The sequence below is a fragment of the Megalops cyprinoides genome, chromosome 3, assembly GCF_013368585.1.
Source record: "Megalops cyprinoides isolate fMegCyp1 chromosome 3, fMegCyp1.pri, whole genome shotgun sequence".
In the NCBI taxonomy this organism is placed as follows: domain Eukaryota; kingdom Metazoa; phylum Chordata; class Actinopteri; order Elopiformes; family Megalopidae; genus Megalops; species Megalops cyprinoides.
Genome location: NC_050585.1, coordinates 43,765,794 through 43,785,988, shown reverse-complemented (window position 1 = coordinate 43,785,988; position 20,195 = coordinate 43,765,794). Strand labels below are relative to the sequence as shown.

The 20,195-nt window shown below is 45.2% G+C and overlaps 1 protein-coding gene across 2 annotated transcripts in view; it reads right to left on the bottom strand.

Annotated features, from left to right (window-relative positions):
- The window catches only part of shroom1 (shroom family member 1), a 28,366-nt gene extending 10,470 nt beyond the window's left edge, over window positions 1-17,896 (bottom strand). For both annotated transcript variants that reach the window (XM_036525175.1, XM_036525176.1), the window contains exon 1: window positions 17,712-17,896. The gene's annotated coding sequence lies outside the window, so the exon portion shown is untranslated. The remainder of the gene's footprint in view (window positions 1-17,711) is intronic.
- Window positions 17,897-20,195: the final 2,299 nt, after the last annotated feature.

Below are 20,195 nucleotides of genomic sequence, written 5' to 3'. Positions count from 1 at the left end.
TCATTTCAGTTATGACTCAACTGAAATTTCGCTTCAGCTAGTTCGTTCTTTCTTGGCTTGATTCATTTGATTGTGCACGCTCTTTGAAATTAAGAACTGAGAAAGAGTTAAGCATCTGCACACTGTCTCCTCTGAAAAGTGATTTATGTTATGTTTCGGTCCTGTTTGGATCTTCCTTAGAACAGTTCTGTGTTCACAGTTCAAATAAATTGCTTTCAGGTTTAGACAGTCTACAGACATTTAATTCTTTCTCATATGGTCTTTCCTGTCTGGTAACTGAACAACAAGGGTGCTCCTGGTTCCTGGCTATTGCTAAGATCTGAACTGAAACAGAGGCTAGATCCGGTAAAGCAGAGAGCAGAAAGGATTTCGTACAGAAACTATGTGGAGGTCACTAAGCCCCCCAATGGAACACCTGTTCAAGGTGCCTGATGCGTATTCAATTCCTGGTGCAGGAATTTAAATGAGATTGGACCGTCAAGGTATCACACAGCACAAAAATGCCTGGAATCCCATAAGCTAACTTGGAAGAAATATTTCAGGATTAGTCATGTGAGCGCCATTAACTGGATTATCTACCACTGGAGGATTCGGTGTATTAGCTCGATTTGCAGGGAAATCAAGGGAGTGTTATTTCCATTACAAACACTGAAATCTGAATGTCAGCACTCTGCTTTGTTTTGTTTTTGATCAACGTATACTCACGTAACACCACTGAAATCTTCACTCTGTAATTTGAAACAAAGTGAGGACCACGCAGTCTTTCGGAGTTATAAACATGATAAGAGAAGAGGCTTGGAAGGATCAGACTATAAGCTTTTGATCATTTCTTTCTTCTGTATTCAAGTGATAAATAAAATGTAATACGAGACAAACTCACTGCGTCATGCGGTGCCCCAGCATTCTGTTTGATGTAATTACTTTATCCTAAAGCACTTTTAATGAATTCTTATCACATTACAGTTACAGGTCTGAGTCACCCTGCTTACAGACCCCTGCCTGTTATTACACTCAGCAAAAGTGGGAGCTCTGAAGGCTAATACATTAGAGGGATCGAATGTATCTATTCAAGGAAGCCCGTTCTGAAAAGAAGGTCTAAAAATGCGTCATATGCAGCACCACGGCCAGAAGGAGAACGGCCGTCAGGCAAACAACTGCTGTGTGACAGCAGCACTTAGCAGCAAGAGACGCAGGCCGCTAGCTGTTTACCCTCCATTACGGCTCTGTTATTTACAATGCATACCTGACACGCACTCGCAAAGGTCAGCGCGAACCACCTGGAAAAATCACACACACACAGACGCCTCAAGATAAAGCACCTACACAAAGCGTGGCACGCAGGTCAATAATGACTGTGTAACTCACTGTGGTAAAAGCATATTGCTAGCTGGAGAATAATAAGCACTCAGAGGTACACATTTACGTGTAGCTACAGAACTGTGGTTCAGTGGTAAGGCACAAGGCTTGTAACTGAAGGCTGCCTGGTTTAATCCCCCAAGTGGAGCACTGCTGTTGTATCCTTGAGCAAGGTACTTAACCCTCAATTGCCTCAGTAAATACCCAACTGTATAAATGGATAAAACTGCAACCTGTGTTAATTACTCTGGTTATAAGTGTCTGCTAAATCACAATAATGTAATGTAAGGTACTAAAACTGTCACCATTTAGCAACTACTCTGAGATATGAGGCCTCCAAATTTGCTACAGTGCAGGGCTGGCGCTACAGCTAAAGCCTTAATTGTACTGTACTTATAAATGAACTCTCTCCAATAATAACTTCCTGTAAGATTCTTTGCCACACACAGCAAATTTGAGGATCTGCACTGGAACAGCAGATTAGGCCACAATGAGGTTCATTCACATCTTGCTGTGCGCCCTCTGCCGTGAGGGGAGAGCCCTCTATTAAAAATGAGCAGAGACAGTCTCCGGGCCCATTAGGACTAATCATTTTAATGAATTCACAGGCACAATTCCCCCAGCTAGCAGGGGATTCACGTGTTGCATGAGGACACATGGTGTTCCATGTGCAGATGGGGGGGACCAGGGCTCTCTCTCCTCCCCACGGGGAGCGCGGAAACAAGGCCCACTCAAGTGGAAGTGATGGGGTGGAATGCAGCTGACAGAATGTCCAGAGCAACAGAGCAAGAGAATGGAGAACACATATACATACACACACAATCATATACACACTAACACACACACACAAGCACACACACACACACACACACGAGCACACGCGCACACACACCACAAAACATGCCCGTTGAAGCTGCTCAGCCTAAACCCAGTTTGTTGTTTCACTTCCCAGTAATATGGTTTATCATAAACTAATAAACATATTTACTGTATTTAAAACGCCAAACATCTCACTGACCATAAAAACTTTTGATCCCTTAAAACACTTAACACATGCCTATACTGTGCATACTGTACCATTTTAATTGGTGTCTATGATGTTGGTACCTAAAATTATTACTTACAAAAACTACAAGTCTACCAACTCAAAGACCAAACAGAAATCTAGCCATCCAAAATATAAACCATCTGTAAAAAAAGTCCAAATGCATTCCTTAAACAACTGTCACTATTTCTAATTTACCTTGGTGACAGAGACTAATGTAATTGCTTACCTGCTCTCAAGGTATGAAAGCCCCATCTGTTTACTCCCAGTCAAGAGTACACCAAACACAACCTAAACACACACTTAACTTCCAACGGGTCAGAAAAAAGCATTATGGGAAAACAGACGGTGCTTATTTAGTGGTCATAGAATGGAGAGACGACGGAGCAGGGGACAAGACACAGGGAGAAGGAGAGCTGCTCTCCAGAGACAGGGGGAAATGAGAGAGCACTGTAGCATGGCTGAGACGGCGGGCTTACCGTCGCACAAAGAGCACAGCAGAAGGCATATTTCACCGCTGATAATGCCACCCCAACAAAAAGAGCTCGCATTCCTGCCGGCCTTCAAAGGGAGACGGGCCAGGCCCGCATTCACGCGGGGTCCTCGGCGCATGGAGTGCGGCCAAGCGGGGAGGGGGGTGTCGGGGGGGGGCGGGGGGGGCGGGGGGGATGGGGGGGGCGTTCTCACCCGAACCCTCAAAGGACACAAAACATGCGGAGCCCCATTTTTAAGACCCGGGGGCCCCTTTTTAACTGTGCTGAGGCAGGCTTCTCACGACCCGGAACACTCTGCCAGCACTGAGCTGCGGGACAGTAGAGTTCCAGAACTCCCAGCATTCCGAGGAGAGGGGAAGCCCACCAATGAGAGAGCCCCTGGAGTTGTATTCGTTCCACCTTCCGCTGAACACCACCATCAACGGATCCTCGAGACCCCGAGGCTGCCTGACAGCTTTTTGATTCATGCATACCCCCTTTTCCCGCCATGTTGACTCCCATTCACTGGAGCAAGCTGAGAGCGGAGGAGGCTATCGGATGTCAGCAGTTAAGACCCCCAGCCAAAAGATTCGGGTTTCATCCTAACCCACGTGTCCCTTACTCTTCAATTCAGGTCTGAAATCTATTCCATGCCCATCTTTGTAAGGGTGACAGAACTAATGGGGGCTACAAAACACCTTGTCTGCTCTTCCAGATACAATTTCTGGTTCCTACATATTTAGGTCAGAGAATATACACAGGACGTATGTATTTTCTGGAAAAATGCATGTCCCAGTTCAAACTCTGGTGACGTCCCTTCTCAGCTGATTGGCTGAGGTTACGATGTTGACCTTTGTGGCCTCCTGTCATCCCCACCTGTTGACACAGTGAGAACTGCGAAAGCTCTGCACACGAAACAATACAGGAGTGCTATTCTTAACCTGCATTGCACTGACACGCCCAGTAGCCCATCAGACTGCAGGAAATATTTACCTGTACTCACTGGGGGTTATTTGTAGATTCTCATTGTCCTACTCCCAACTGATCCAGTGTGTGCATGCTCAGAGCGGTCTCCTCAGAATGGGTTTTGACAGCGGGTGACATTTAAATTATTTAATGGCTAACCCATATATCGCTGTATCACTAACCCACCCATCCCCCCCAATGCCACCTTCTCCCTCCAACTGGACGTCTTCATATTTCACGTGAGGGTGATACTGTACCGGCTGTCATACCGTTACACAGACACCACAACGAACTCCGCATGGCAACAACCCCTCACGACCAATCACGCACAGGCCTTGTGAGAGTGAGGGAGAGGAATGCCATTGTTTTCGAAAAGCTGGAGGTGCTGGAGCCTTCAGAGCCTCGGTAAGAGGCTTTCATCACAAGGCAGGCTGGAATTCCTGCGAGCAGCAGCTGAAGGGTTGCAAACATGACCTCCATTTTTCTTGCCACAAGACTAAGACCGCTGGGAGCTCGGCATGCGTTTCAAATCCCGCTGATGTCATTACGGTGGGTTAAGTGTATTACTGCCGACCCCCGGAGACGCTGGGAGGTGACGACGGTGCCGTTTCGGACCAACTAGATAAATGGATTTAGCGCACCGGTAGATGGCCGCTGCATGGCTCCTACGGTAAGAATACCCACAAGCTCCTGTACAGTAACAAATCAAAGGGGGCAGAAAACAAGATCTTAAAAGTCAAACTCAAGGAAATGACCAGGAAAGAAAGAAATTAAGTAGGGGGATTCCAGTGACTCTGAGCACAGCTCTAGTAATACCCCATGATAATTACTCCACTCAGAATAACACTGACCTAGTCCCGCAGAAATGTGAATTCCGACCTAGACGAGAGGTTTGGATTAAAGAGTGTGACCCAAAAGAAAGTCAGCCAGCTTTTATGGCATACTCCTGGGGTCCTTTGTCTTTCCCCTATGAAACAGACTGTTAACATGCTTTGCTTTGTTACCAACGATAAACTTGTGACCTCAACACCTGGATTCAGTCTGGTGTCCAGACAAGCCATTTTTCACTGCACTATAGAACTTCAGCTATGTTGTGTTACGATAAGATTCTGCTCCAGTGTTCATTTTTTGACTCAGAGGTTCTGGTAGGTAACAGGTTTCAGTGCTGCTTGTATTCCTACAGTATGCTGACAATGCATGTTGTGCTTTAGACTGCTCCCCTCTAAAAATTGTTCAAACAGAGCCAGTAAATCAGAAAACACTTGCAGATTCAACAATGGAGTAGACAAAATTTCAATGTGACATGTGAACCAGATAGGCAGCTCATTGCATATCTGTGCATCTGTGATGTAAAAAATAAGGTCACATTCCAACGTAGTCAATGGTGTCTCCTATGTGACTTTCTCTCTGCTGCATGATCAGCCAGCTGGGCTTCATTTTATCATTTACTGTCTGGCAATTTCTCTCCTGACAGGGTAGAAATACATCTAGTACCCATAAATGAATCCATGGATATGCCCTGAAGTTGTTTGACCTACGTAATTCTGCAAGGATATACAACGTCATAATCACAGCTATTGCAATTTTATTGTCAAGGGCAAATTTTAAGACAACATGAATAAAAAGTCAATAGATCATGCCCATGATCTGGCTGAAAGGTGAAGACAAGTGCATGCTGGTTAATGTAGTTCATTGCACAGGATCCCTTTTGTGAAATTATGGCACAGCATTGTTTTGTGATGCTGCAATGAAACATCCAGCGATAACCCATTTGTCTCTACACAATCTGCTCAGATACAACAGAGGCAACACGAGTAAATGCTCAAATGAGTATGAAAGCAAGCTTTCATATGTACATAATGAAAGGGTCTGAAAGAGTCTGAAATCGACTGTGACACAACCAATGTCAGAATTTCTTGAAAGCTGACACGCTGTACAGGACAGTCTTCCTAGTGACATGAAGTAAGTGATTACCCTTTGTCATTACTGCACCAGTCAAGCCTTCCTCCACCTAACTGCTGGCCTACACATAAATTATGCAGGTAGAACGTTTCGAGAAATGCATAAAGCATGCCGTCGATTAATGAAACCCTTCAGGGGAAGCAAACCAGGCTCACAGCCAATGTCATCATGATCGGAGCGTACTGTCCTACTTTCTCCTTCTGAACACTGACCGTATGACAGGATGCGTTTATGATGCACTTCCTGCTCTCTCCTCTCATTGGCTGCCTCCCCTCCCATTAGATGTGAATTAAATCACAATTCCCAGGGCTTCAGCCAGAACACACATTGCCACACCATTACCATAAAGAACAGAAATTGCCATGTACCTCAAACAAAGCATCTTGTGTCAATAAGATACAAGACATTTTTACATATTCACACTTTTGGTTAATGCGCAATTTAAGCAACACCACATGGCACTGGAGTCAGCCAATTGTCTGACATGCTAAAAACCAACAGTCAATTTCTATCCTCTTCTAAAGACGGCCGTCTTTCAGAAAATCCTGAAATCCTTTGTCTTTGTGACATTACTAGTACAGCACATCCAGGAAGTGTTGTACACTGTGCTCTGGGTTGGGTTACTTCCTAGTGCAGTAGCCAAACGGTCGTTCACAGAAGGCCTGAAAACTGTCTACATTAATCCAGACTGAGCGAGCAAGTGACAGAGAGAGAGAGGGGGGGGAGAAAGAAAGACAGAGAGAGAGAGTGAGAGAGAGAGAGAAAGGACAGAGACGTGTTTCCCTGCGCTCGAAAGCGGTGACAAGCGGACGCCTTTGTGTTTGCCATCTGTGGGCTGTTCTGTGGAATGTGGACTCTGGCTCCTGTACAGCACACAGTGGCTGGGGCCTGTCCCAGCATTCCACAGCAGAAGGTGCTGTTGGCATTGCAATGGGCCTTTCGCAAGTGAAGAAGAAACAGCTATTGAAAAGGTAGAGGCATTTAGTGGGGGGGGGGATAGAGGGGAATCCAAAATGTCACCGCATAGGCCCTGGTTTCCCACAGGTCAGCAGCACGCAGGTTTAAGCTGGTAAGGAAGCGATGGGGGTTTTGCCGTTCTCCTAAGGCGCCTTAATCTCAGGGCGTGTTTTGTTTCTCTCCTGCTGGGAAATTCAGCAGCCCATTAGTCGGGCAAACTCTGCATATAATGGAATTAGTGCAAGCCAATATTTAACTAGTGGAACACACTAGAGTCTCTATGCAATATACTGCATTATACTGCATTATAAATAAATTAAATAAAAAATGAGCAACAAGTTAAGCATTCAGCCATCCTGGCACAGCTGAGCCCGGTAAAAAATTAACTTAGAACCCTGACATCCCATAGCTGTAATGTCAGCCTTGAAAAAGATCTTTAACACATGATGATACTGGCGCTACATTTCGTTCAGTGTTTTACCTTGGTCTATTGCTGGACAGTAAAGACTTCATATTATCAATCGGGAAGGAAAGCGCTGTTAGCATTTTAGCAATTTAGCCCAATTACACCTTGGGTCCTGAGAGACATGGTCAGAAGGTCCACCTGGTACTTACACTCTGAATGAGTGGAACACAGGGTGCAGTGGTTCAGGAGCTTGACGCCGGCACGGTCTGCGGGCAGAATCCGAAGCCTCTCCCGGAATGACCCCAGCGGCCCGCACCGCCATGTCCAATAAGAGGGTCACTTACTGTCAAGAGCAGGAGAAATCCTCCAGGCCTCCACCCCCTCCACCTTCCTCTGTTTAGAGGGTCAGCTGCGCTCAGAGCGCCAAGACACCTGCAAGCAGCCCGTAATAGGGAAGGGCAGGCCAAAGCCCTGAGAAAGTGGGCCACACAGGGGAAGCATCTATCTGAGAAGAATAAGCCGCGTGTGCGTCTATTCAGCTTCTCTCCACGTTACCTCAGAGGCAAGATAAAGCAAATATAATAATAATTACGGCACTTACAGCAACACTGCCCCATTCAAAGGGGCGTGGAGTGCCGAGGAGCGGTAGAGAGAGGGGGAAACGCGGCAGGAAGTGGAGAACAAAACAGCGAGCAGCTGACCCACTTCCTGGTGTACGCAGGCGCCCGGGTGGTTACCTGAGACCTCACGGTGTCTCTACCTCCGTTTAGCCCGCTGTCTCTGGGGGCGTTATGTAAACTAGCAAACACCCTGTCCCTGGATACCACAAACCGCCGCCGAGCCGGGCCCCTGGGAGTCGGGACAAAGCCCCGCCGAGCAGACACGGGGTAGACCGCGACTGAGCGCGTCCCCCGGGAGCCAAAGAGACGCCGACGGGGGCCCCTGGGATTACCGATACCGCCCCAGCCAACTTCCTCACACCTGCTATTCAGACAGTCACTCCCAGGCCTTCTGACATGAACACCAAGTGATGCTGGGGTGTTATTCTCTACACTGGAAACTACAATACCCAGCAACCCTTTGGAACCTGTCTCTCAGGGGTCTTCTCAAACTGCTTATTCTGTACCAGGGAAATATCTCAGCGTCATCAATGTGTTAAACCAACACAGATCATTTTGCCACTAAAAATGGTGGAACTTTAACTCCATTATGTACAATGCAGAGATTCCCACAAGAGCACAAATCCCCATGCTAACAGGCTCTTTAGGCCTTGGAGATGGACTTCATAAATCAAGGTGAGACACCTTGTACTTTCCAGAAACCCCTATGCAGGTGTTTCCAGAGCGCTTATCTCCAGCTATTCTTAGACTCACGATTACAAACTCTTCAGAGTTGCGAAGAAGTGGGGAAAAGCCATACAGGGGCGATACCTGGCAAACACGCAGGACAAGGAGCCACCACCGAAACACAGACAGAGGGACAGGACAGGTCCTCGGTGCACTTCTCTGCCCCAGAGCTTATGGGTAAATTATTTTTTCAGCTAAGCCCATTACCTCTAATTGCATTCCAAATTTATGTAACGCAAATTTATGTAATGTGAAAAAAAAAATCAGCTTGCTCTGGAAGCAGATGAATGCAGTCACGGAGGGCAGGACAAAGCTCTCGACTGGCCCACGCCGGGCGCGTTGGTCGCCCGCGTTGCTCGGAGGGGAGATACAGTAGCCTTTGTTCGCGTGGCGGTTTATGCTAATTTCCACCACCCCTGGCACTCTCGCTGCGCAGTCCTGGTAATTATACACGCAAAGGAATGCGAGAGATAAGCACACGCAGGTAAAGCAAATAATACAGTATGTACCAGTCTTATGTCATGCCTTTTTTTTTCACCAGAGCTCTTATCTCTGCTGGGAGATCAGAAAACAAATACGAGCAAACATTCCCCGTTCAACCCAGGGGGCAGAGCGATAGGCAGGGGCGCGGAGCTCGTGGGACCGGGTGCGCCGCGTGGGGGCACGTCACACACACAGAGCACATTCCAGAGTCCCAGCTTGGGGGGGGGTGATTCTCCTCCACCCCCCAGAGTGTGTGGAACTGAAAAGGAAATGAGAAAACATGCGAGACGTAACGTATCTTTCATATACAGCAATGCAATGAAAAAAAAAAACTCAACCTAATGTTTTACTGTGAAGTGCACACACGCTTAACGGCACCAAATAGCTGATCGCCAGCTACAAAGCTTTCAAACGCCTCCCATGACGACAGTCACTCCCATAGCCTGTATTTCCAGTAATTATTCCTGCTCCATTAACAGCCGTTATGAGCTCATACGTTAAAAATCCAATAAACGACAGGGAGTAACTTTATCTGGTTCACAGCGCCCTGCTAATATCACAGTCCAGGTGTCCTGGTTACTCTTTCAAAGACCGGAACAATCAGGTGTCAACGCTAGCTGTTCTATCAGGGAACATTTTACCCACCCCTCCCTGTTCATCCAAACACCTTCACGACCCTCTCACCATGATAACAGATTCATCACCCCCAAACCACTCTCAGGCCTCCCTCTGTTGCTTCCCATCTATTGCCAAACACAGCCACATCACCATCATTGCATTGAGATGTTTACCTGCCAGGTGCAGAGGTACAGCTTTTAGGACAGGAAACAAGAAGCTGCCCACTGTAACACCCATTATTTACTTTACTTGTCGTTCAGCAGATGTCCTCATCCAGAGCAACTACCATAGGTTACAATTTTACATGTTACCCATTTATATAGCTGGATATTTACTTATGCATTTTTTGGGTTAAGTACCTTGCCAAAGGGTACACTGGCAGTGCCCCAGGGGGGAACTGAGCTGGCAACCTTTCAGTTACGAGCCCAACTCACTACCACTACACCATAGTGCCATCTCACAGGTAGAGAGCACAGCTTTTGAGAGAGAAAACAAGGAAACAAGAGGCTGCCCACTGTAATAGCCACTGTAGTGTCCTCAGACCTACCAGTGCTTTTGTCACGGTGACTGTGTAAATATGCAGCTGGGGGTGATCACCTTTCTTTGTCATCGTGAACAAACACAAGGAAAAGCTGGAGAAAGGGAGTGGGCGGATTCTTTTTGTCTTTTCCCAGCTGTCGAGTACCGGTTGGCCACCTTGCCCCTCCGGGGTGTGTGCAGCCTCCAGTTCCTGGTTTCCCAGAACACGTTTCACCATCAACCGTTTTCACACTGGAATGCACTATACCTTGGTTTAGCTATAAGCTTATTTTCATCACCAGTCCAAGGGAAGTTATAAGCACAAACACAGAGAAATAAACCAAACTGGACAATATCTTAATCCATGAATATGGCAAGTCAATAGCAATAGAAGTGAAGTGAACTCGGAAGCCACTGAAGATGCACAAATAATATGGCTAACAATCCAAAAATGCATCGTTAAGAATAGCAAACCACTCCAAAATCAGCACAAAATCCAATCACAATATGAACTCTGCAGTTACATGTGAAGGGGAAGTGAGAACACTGGGATATTGATTTAACGCCCAACGAAACCAGGAATGATTACGTTTGGCTTTTGTTTGGACCGGGGGGTAAATAAGAACACAAAGAACGCGTTAATTATTATGAGTTATTATTTGCTTGGCAGACAACCTTGTCCATGGTGGCTTACAAAGCATACACTGTTCACAGTACCCATTTATACAGATGGATATTTACTGAAGCACTGCAGGGGAAGCACCGTGAAAACCGTAGAAAAACAGTGCCCCGCCTAGGATTGACGAAACCTTCTGGTGGCAAGTCAGGTTGGTTTCGCTGTTGAATCTGGCTACGGCGCTTACTGGTGTACCTAAAGTTTATCGGACGGTGGACAAAAATTTAGCCCAAATGGCTAGGGAGGAAGCTGTCCTCTTCTCTGGTAGACCATGTCATTTTTTTTCCCCCGCTGGTTTACTCCCCATTCATCAAGGAGCACGCCCCTATCCCCTTTCCTCCTATTCATCACCAAAGAACCCCATTGAGCCAGCTACAACCCTCTCGCCAACGCGCCCTATCAATCCGCCCGAATTTGACACCTCATGAAGGGACCACACAGGGGAGCAGAGTCTCTCGCTCTCTCACCCAGCCACTGACCTCCCAGAAGCTCCCGCCTTTTCGCCTTGATCAAGTTAATGGCTGGCAGGTCGCACAATTAAAACATTCACTGGCTTGCAGAGTGGATATTTTGGATGCTCCGGTCCAGAAATCCCAGGCACTGGCACATGAGGTTCGGGGGAATCCCAGTTCCACTGCAGGAAAGTGTTGATACGTTTCAGTGCAAGTCTGTTTCTGATCCCAGATCAGCTGAGGAAGGCACTCTTGCCACTCTTAACTTCTGTCTGTAGATCAGCTGAAGATCTTGCTCTACTTTAAAAGACCAGGTGGTACAATAAAAAGATATCTCAACTCTGCACAATCAGGAAACCTGGGTCGCCTGGTCAGGTGCCATCATAAAAATGCTTGTGCTGCAGTCATTACATTTTGACAATGATCAAATCATTTCTGAGTACTTCAGTTACAGTTACAACCCCCCATAACAGAGGATGCCAAAACTATTGCTGACTCCCAAAAGACACATGGGGAACAAGAGGACACAGACATATTGTCCAACACACACACACACACACACACACACACACACACACACACACACACACACACACACACACACACACACACACACACACACACACACACACACTACTGCAGAGACACGGACACACACGCAAATGTTCGGCCAATTTGCCTGTTCTCGGGTTGGATTTGACTTGCAAAAGAAGCACCCTGCAGCCCCAGAGCAGGCATGCAGTCCTGAAAGGGGCTCTTTCAGAGGCTGTTAGCCCTTACCTGATGGATGGCACACAGCGGGGAATGTGAAGGTCATCCACCCAGTGCTTCCAACGCTGTGCTCCCCCCCCTGCTGCTGCCCTAATTACTGTACCTGCACACAAGGCCAGGCTTCCGAAGCATTGTTAAAAATGGGTCGAAACTGCCTTTAATCCCCTGGATTCCTTCGTTCCTGGGCCATGACATCACATCGTCCCCCCCCTGCCCGGCCCCCTAGGCTCCTCTCTCAGGCTCTGGTTCAACTGTACTTTGAACTAACTGTAAAGCAACGCTCAGCTCCTCCCACTTCCCACTCCGAGTGTGGGGGAGTTCTCCGGCTCAAACCTTAGCGCTGTAATTACCTTGTCTCTACCCATAGAATAATGCAAACGATTTCTGCTGAAGCCGAAACACCAGGAGCTGCCACAGCTGGCTTCAAAAAAAAGAACAGGTTCCATTATCTACAGGCAGTGGATGCTGTTCACTGGTTGTCTACTACCTTCTGCCTGCTACCCTGGTTTCATTTGAATGCAGTGGCCAACAAGTAAAGGGAGGCTCCTGAAACAGAACAAGGGACAAAAACACAGGAAAGGAGGGGGATTAAACTGCCTTGAGTGGCACTGTTACTTCGTAGCTTGGAGTTAGGGGAAAAAAAGCAGAGGAAAGAGAGCGTCAAAAGGAAAGACATAAGGGAGAGGAGGACTGACACTGGAGCTGAGCAATGAATGCCAACAGATGAGAGAAAGGACAAAGAAATGAATATAGCGTTTTATACGCGGGAGGCGACTCCAGATGAACAGCACCGCAGGTGTTTTGTGGTGTTTACAATAGACCAGGAGGAAAAATGATTATGTGATGAGTTCAGGCCCCTCCAGTCAATATACTGTAAAAACCCCCTTTTATGAGCTTATAACAACTGTGCTCCGTCAACCCCAGCTATCTACTGTCTGGACCAGTGACAGACCATCACAGACACCTTTTCATCAAATCCAATGAAACGCCCCAGGCAGCGCCTCGTTAGCATGGAGGAAACGCGGTCCTCGGTACCTTGCCTGCTCCTCAGTGCATAGCAGAGGTTGGGATTGGAGGGGTCTCAACTGTGGGTGAACCCCTAGAGCAACATTCCAAAGTCAGGGAAAAAAAAAAGACAGCAAGAGGGTCCTTTGCTGATTGGCTGAGCCGTCACCGGGGGTGGAGCCAATGAGCAGTCAGGCAGAATTCTATGGCTGCTCTCTCTTGGATCGGGCTGCGTGAATTCCGCACCAGCTCTGCACTGAATCAGGACATTTTTCAACCTGGCAGCTTCTCACAGAATCTGCACCACCTGACCCCCGAGAGGAAGCCCAATCAAAGCTCTGTGTTTCTCTTTGTGTTGCTCTTTGTGATGCGTGTCATCTCCAACCCCCTCCCCTCACACACACACACACACACACACACACACACAGGGTGCTACATCTCTATAGGCCTACACGTGACACACAGCTCAACAGATTACCCGGGCTTGCTGAAGAGCTCTGAGAAACAATGTGAGAAATGTGGGTCTACTTGCACAAAATACAGCATTAATATAATTCAAATGGGATTTTTCCTCTTTCTGAAGGGCACTAATTAAGGATTGGGCAGCAGCTGGTTGTGCATTTTATGCAAGGTGAGTTCAAAGTGCTTCCTTTGCTATTAGAACAAAAAAAGTGACAATAAGATACAGCCATGTCTGAGTGCCACATACAGTACAAGTACAAGTACAAGTGCAAGTGCAAGTGCTTGCTGGATGAGTCTGTGTTCTGACACAGAGGAGAGATGACAAAGACAAAGAGTCCTTCTGTGTTTAAGTGAGCTCTTTGTAACCAGTGGAGTGTTTCTGAGATAACTGCGCAGTCGATGCCCCATCCCCACGGAGTGGACTTAATCCACACAACCAAGCCTGCGTGGAATGCCAGACATCCAGCGCTCCTTCAGCAGACCCCTGTCATTCCTAATCACTTCCTGAGACAGAAACTCTCTAATGTATTCTAATAGGTTCCCACGGTGTGTGGAGCCCCTGCCACGGCCAATCAACATCAGCCAGAGGTGGCACTGTCCAGTAACGATCCAGCATGGTGGGCCACCTTGTTCCATGGGAACTCAGGTCACTGCTAATACTCTGCACAAGATCCAGTGCAATACAGTATAAAACAAGATATGTGGGAGCCCATACAGATATGCACTATTATCAGAATGTTGCAGGGTTAAGGAGCAGGGCATGTGACCCAAAGATTGCTGGTTCAATTCCCAGGTGGGCCACTGCTGCTGTACCCTTGGGCAAGGTACTTAACCCAGACTGCCTTAGTAAATACCCAGCTGTATAAATGGATAAAATTTTACAATGGGAAGCTATACATAAATCATAATGCAAAAATGTATTACTCAAACAGTATTGCCAGGCCTCCTTGTCCTGACATTACCTATAAGACAATTCTCCTGCAAAAGGGAGGTGCTGTCACCCAAATGGTCCTTGTGAATTACGTCCTTCTGACAGCGCTATTTGCGCATGGACCCCGTAACCTAACCCGCTGAAATTAAATTTCCATGCTCTTGACATTAACATTTAATGGCAGTTGATTACAGTCAGCGCCTGCCAAGTCTGCGGGATCGCTGCACGGCATACAACCGGCAGCTGACGAGAGAGAGAGGGGAGAACAGGAGGCCAGCTAGTCCGCCATGATGCACGGCTCACCTGCCACACGTTCGGCTGCACGGCCTTTGTTCCAAGGTTTCCAGTCAAACCAGATAATCATAACACAGATCTGAACGGGTGTCGCTAAACCAACGCGACAAGATCGGAAAACACCACGGAAGCAGTCGCAGTACTTTTCCATTGTCAACACACACAGATTTTTACACATTGTCCTGCAGGTTTCAAAGCAGGAGCCTGAGTCAGCACTGTCATCAGCTCCAGAGACGCACACACTCCCGCTTCACTTTCTGGCATCGACTCGCCATGACTGCTGCAACTCTGTTCTTACCATTTCTGATGTTTTTTATTGGGCATACAGGTATTTCAAAAGCCATGACTTCCTGAAACACCAAGGAGGAGTTATCTGGGTATGATATGCAGCGGAGAAGGTAGTCGAATTTTACCCAGCGTTAGGACGTCAGTGAACAGTAATGTTCAATGGAACAGCAGTAACCACATGTTTAGCTAATGAAGGAACAAATCAGTTGTGCGCCAAAAAGAGCGCATTTGCCGCGTTTGGATTTCCATGTCTGCAGGGCACCCTCAGTAGCTATGTTTCAATGAGCCGTGCTGGGGTCGACTCCCAAGAATTTATGTGGAAAACAGTGCCACGGGCTCAATGGGGACAGAAGTAGTTTGCATTTAACTCCTGACAGCAGCAACATCCGAGATTGTACTCACAGAGAGAATTTAGAGAGTGTAAGAGAACATACACAAATTTAGGTTCCTTCAATTGTTACGTAAACTAAAAATGTGCATTTCAGAGGTGTGTGATATTCAAATATTTTTGACTCCCATGATCAAATATTCAAATAATTGAACCTCAGCTTTTTGTTTGAAAAATCCATTCTTTTTATGTAAATAATGACACTGCTGAAAATATCAATGAACTATTTTAATATAATCAGGTCATTATCCTTTGCTAAGACAACAATCATTGACCTAGTGGTTGGCTATTACAATAATCAAAAGTTTGCTCTCATCCCCAAAGGAAACTTCGCAAGCAACATGGCTGCCATGACTCTTACTGCACTGGCATCTGACATGACGGCTGTCAATCTGCCTGCCAAGTGCTGCTCCCATAAATGGCCTTTTTCCAGTATGCATGCCAGTAAGTTCTGCCTGAAACCTACAGGGGATTAAGAGGATAGCATGCCACCCCTGTATAATAACACATGTCTATGTCTACCTACTGTTGTTTATGTTAAAAAAAGCCTTAGGGATATCACTTTTGGAATAGGAAAGACACCACGGGAAAAATCTTTTACTGAATCAATTGAGCGGGTATTGGTTCAGTTGACTGTATTGAGCATGCTTTGTTGGTGTTGTCTGTGTGTTGACTGCGTTGTTTGTTGTGCACTAACTGTGGTGACCGTGTTTCGTGTTTGGATGTTGACCATTTTGTTTGTGTATGTGTATGTTGACAGTGTTGTTTGTTGACCATGTGTTGACTGTGTTTGAATGTATGTTGACTGAACAAGGTGTGTGTTGACTTCGTTGAATGTCTGGATGTTGACCATGCTGTATGTGTGTATGCACTGTATGTATGTGTTTGTGCGTTGGTCATGTTATCACTTGACCATGCTTTGACTGTGGCGACCACGCTGTACATAAGTTAACCAAACTGTGCGTATGCTGACCGTGTCTGGCGGACTTCAGCCAAACAGACCTGTGCGGGTGCAGGACCACACTCCGACAGGCTGCAGCTCCTGCCAGAGCTGATACAGAGAGGCACTGTTCACACCACATCAGCGATTAGGTTTCAGCACCGAGACAAAACCTCCGTGTCTGGTTTCCTCCAAAACAACACCCAACAATAGTGTCATTTTTGTTCCCACTTTAAATTAAACATGCAAGAGTCATTAGGCTGAAAGGAGGACCCTGCATTATTTAATGCACTCTGAGGTGACTGCATTCCTTTATAAATAGGACATTACATGTGGAAAAAATAGCATGCACCAAGCTCTGTCTCAGGGATACATGAATTTTGTAAAAGAATATAAAGATGGTGTGGAAATTAATAATATGCTATTGCTGAAGCTATTAGAATGAACAAGATATCCCAATGTGGCTAGAAATACACTGAATAAAAATACAAGTCCTGATAATGTGTGCTGTCGCTCAGACATTTTAGCACATTAAACAGAAAATTAAGGAAATTAAGATGGTTCACCTTCAGCTACACTATTAAGCAGGTGTACAGACCAGACGGAAAACTTTAGAAAGTGGAGTAATGCTATACAACCTGAACAAGAAAAAAGACATTTCTGTAATTAATTCAGGAAAGAAGTAACCCAAGAGTTCTATGAAGTCAGTGTACGGCTCACAGCCTTATTCTTATTCTTATTCTTATTGAAAACAGTTGTCTTAATCTTATATAAAGTTCTGCATCATAAACCGTATGTCATTTCGAAAAACAGTAACAGAGAAATACTGTGTTCTAAAGATACGACCCACCGAGTTCGAGTTACCAGTCATATGGATTTCTACTACCATTAACGTTAGTTACAAGTTATCATTGTCATATATAACCTATAGGCTACTACAAAAGCATAATCTGTCTATACTGTGCATTGTTAAATACTTTTCCCAACATATCCCCGCCAAAGTAGTTAAAGGAGAACAAAGGAGTTACATTCATTTTGTACAGATCAAAAGAGACTCGCGATTGTTCACTTTCCTTTTATGAAAACTACTCAACACTTGAATTTCATCATGAGTTATGTAGCGATTAATACAGCTAAACTAGGTAGCGGGCAAGCCACGCTTAAATGAAAGATCATGTTTACGTACATGTTTTCGCGTTTTGTTCAAAAGTTTGTTAGCTAGTCTGTTATTCCCCAGGTTGGTTTGTTTGGACACTCTATCTCCACTAATAATCCTGTCCTTGCCACTGAACCGTTGACGACCGAAACTATGTCACGTTGATGAGAAAAGTACAGCCGATACCACAAACACCTGACACGCTTCATAAACATACCTGGCAGTTCCCTTTGAATCTCTCCCCGGTTTTCCTCCCGAGATCGCAGAACTTTCCTCCTAACCGCGGCAGATCCCTTTACGAGTTGAATCACTAATTTACAATGGAAAACACTGCATATTCCCTGAAACAGATTTCTCTTGTAGCAAACTTCAACCCACCGGCGGCCAGCTTTTGCGCGTACTTCACCCCCGTAGCAAAAGAAATTGCAAAGGTATCCGAGCTACCGCGGAGCCAATCAGAAAATGCATGGGCGGATCCTTCAATGTAAAAAAAAAATGGCTGGTGAGTCGGGAGCCTGTTGTATGCACTAAAACATTACAGCCGAAGTGTTCTAGCCGAATGGGTGCATTCCTTGTGCGGCACTTAATAAATGATTATACTGGAGGGAAGCCTACCATCCGTATTATACTTCCGGGATGATTCGCTACTGGCTTTTCTTCTCTGTTTTCTGCCCAACGGCACGTTACAATAAAGCTGAAGGTCAAGAAACAGGTTTGAAGTTGACTCCTAATATTTTTGTCATAATAGAGATTATAGAGCTGTTGGCGACCCAAAATAGAGTGGGTGCCCAAAGGGTTTGACCATTGGTACACAAAGCACAGTTCGACCCATACAAATTGCTATATGATCTATACGTGTGGCACTGTGAGCAGGGAAAGTGCCTTGCAAATCAAAAGGATGCAGGCTCATAACACTGGGGGAACTCTGTTGTTGCAGAGTATGAATGATACTTAATAGATATTCACCTGTATAAGCATATAATTTTTTTTAAAAGAGGCTATGTACTGTATGTCACTCTTGAAAAGGCAGTCTGCTTAGGAAATAAATTATGCACTGGAAATAGCTTGATCTGTCCATTTACAACTTATATCATTACATTACTTTCATTACTGTCATTACTACATTGACATTTAGCAGACACTCTTACCCAGAGCAACCTACATAGGTCATGATTTTATATGTAAGCCATTGATACAGCTGCAGATTTACTGAGGCAATTGCAGGTTATGTACCTTGCCCAAGGGTACAACAGCAATGGCCCAGTGGGGAATCAAACCAGCAACCTTTCGGTTAGAAGCTCTGCTCTTTACCACTACACCACACAGCTGCTGTCAATGGCATTCACTATGCTATCAGTTTATACGAAGAAACAGTATTCGTTACATTGCCTAAACATGAATATTGACTGCTTAATATTGGAGCACTTATTACAGTAGAAAAATCATGGGAGTCAATTTTTGTACCCTTGCATTTTAAATGTCAGATATTTTTGTACCTTAAGGGTCGATTTTAGAGTGATGGGAATTCATTTTAAATCCACCCAAGGAAAACTTCAGCTTGGCAATTGCACTCTGCAATCTGTTAATATACATCTAAATATTAGAGGAGGGTTAGTGTTCTGCGAATAACACAATGAGGAATTGAAACTACCTAATTCAGTGTGAGGACCTTTGTACGCCACAGCTGTATAAACTACTTTGAATACTTTGTTTCAATAATGTGCAGCCCCAGCTAAGAAAACACTCTAATGCTGTGAAGCCCGAAACACTGTTTAACCTCAAGAGAATGAAACTTAGTTTTTGTTTTTTACACAGCAATGTTTTTGGCTCCCTGTGCATGGCACAGATCTAAGAGGATTATGTTACCAAATGTCTAAAGTAGTTTGTTTGATTACATGAGTATTTGTATCTCAACAGCATAAAAAGATTAATATTGTGCACATTTAGGTATATAAACACCCATATCTCTAATTAAATATATCTGACAATTACAAAAAAAGACTCAAATGAAATCTAGCATTCATATTTCTCTGCATCTTACTTCTACACTACAGAAGGGGTTTCCCAATTTGTGTCAGCTAATGAGACTCAACAGCCCTACAGGCTGAAATAGCCATAGAACTGCAACACTATCTATCCACAAGGTGGCAGCTGAACCTGCCACATTAAGAATGGGTTTCTGTTTCATAATTACTCCATTTTATTACTGGAGAGACCTGGAACAGCACCTGTTAAGTGAGAATGCAGTTTCACAACTCCAGGCTCCAAAGGTTGAGTTTATAACATGAGACAAAATGAATTCACTGTTTTATTACTAACTATTCACCATAGCTGTAAAGTCAGGATATTTTGAGATATCTGATTGTTATCTAGTTTTCTTTTACAAAACAAATTTCTGTGAATGGTCTCAACACAGCATATATTAACATTTCATTTTTTTTCCTGATTTTTTGATTGTTATTTTCTTTCTCAGTGCATGCAATGCATGTGCTTTCCAACACTGTCAACTGTTGATCTCCAGTTTTGGTCCATTTATCTTGAAGACACAATCGGTGCATATAAGGAGCTTACTCAAGTGTACAGTTTCAAAACCAAATAGCACCTCATATCACCCTTGAGGCATATGCAACTTAAAACATCTTTGTTATGATCTTTGTGCTTTCTTTTGGAATTTATACATTAAAGTAAATGTATACACAAT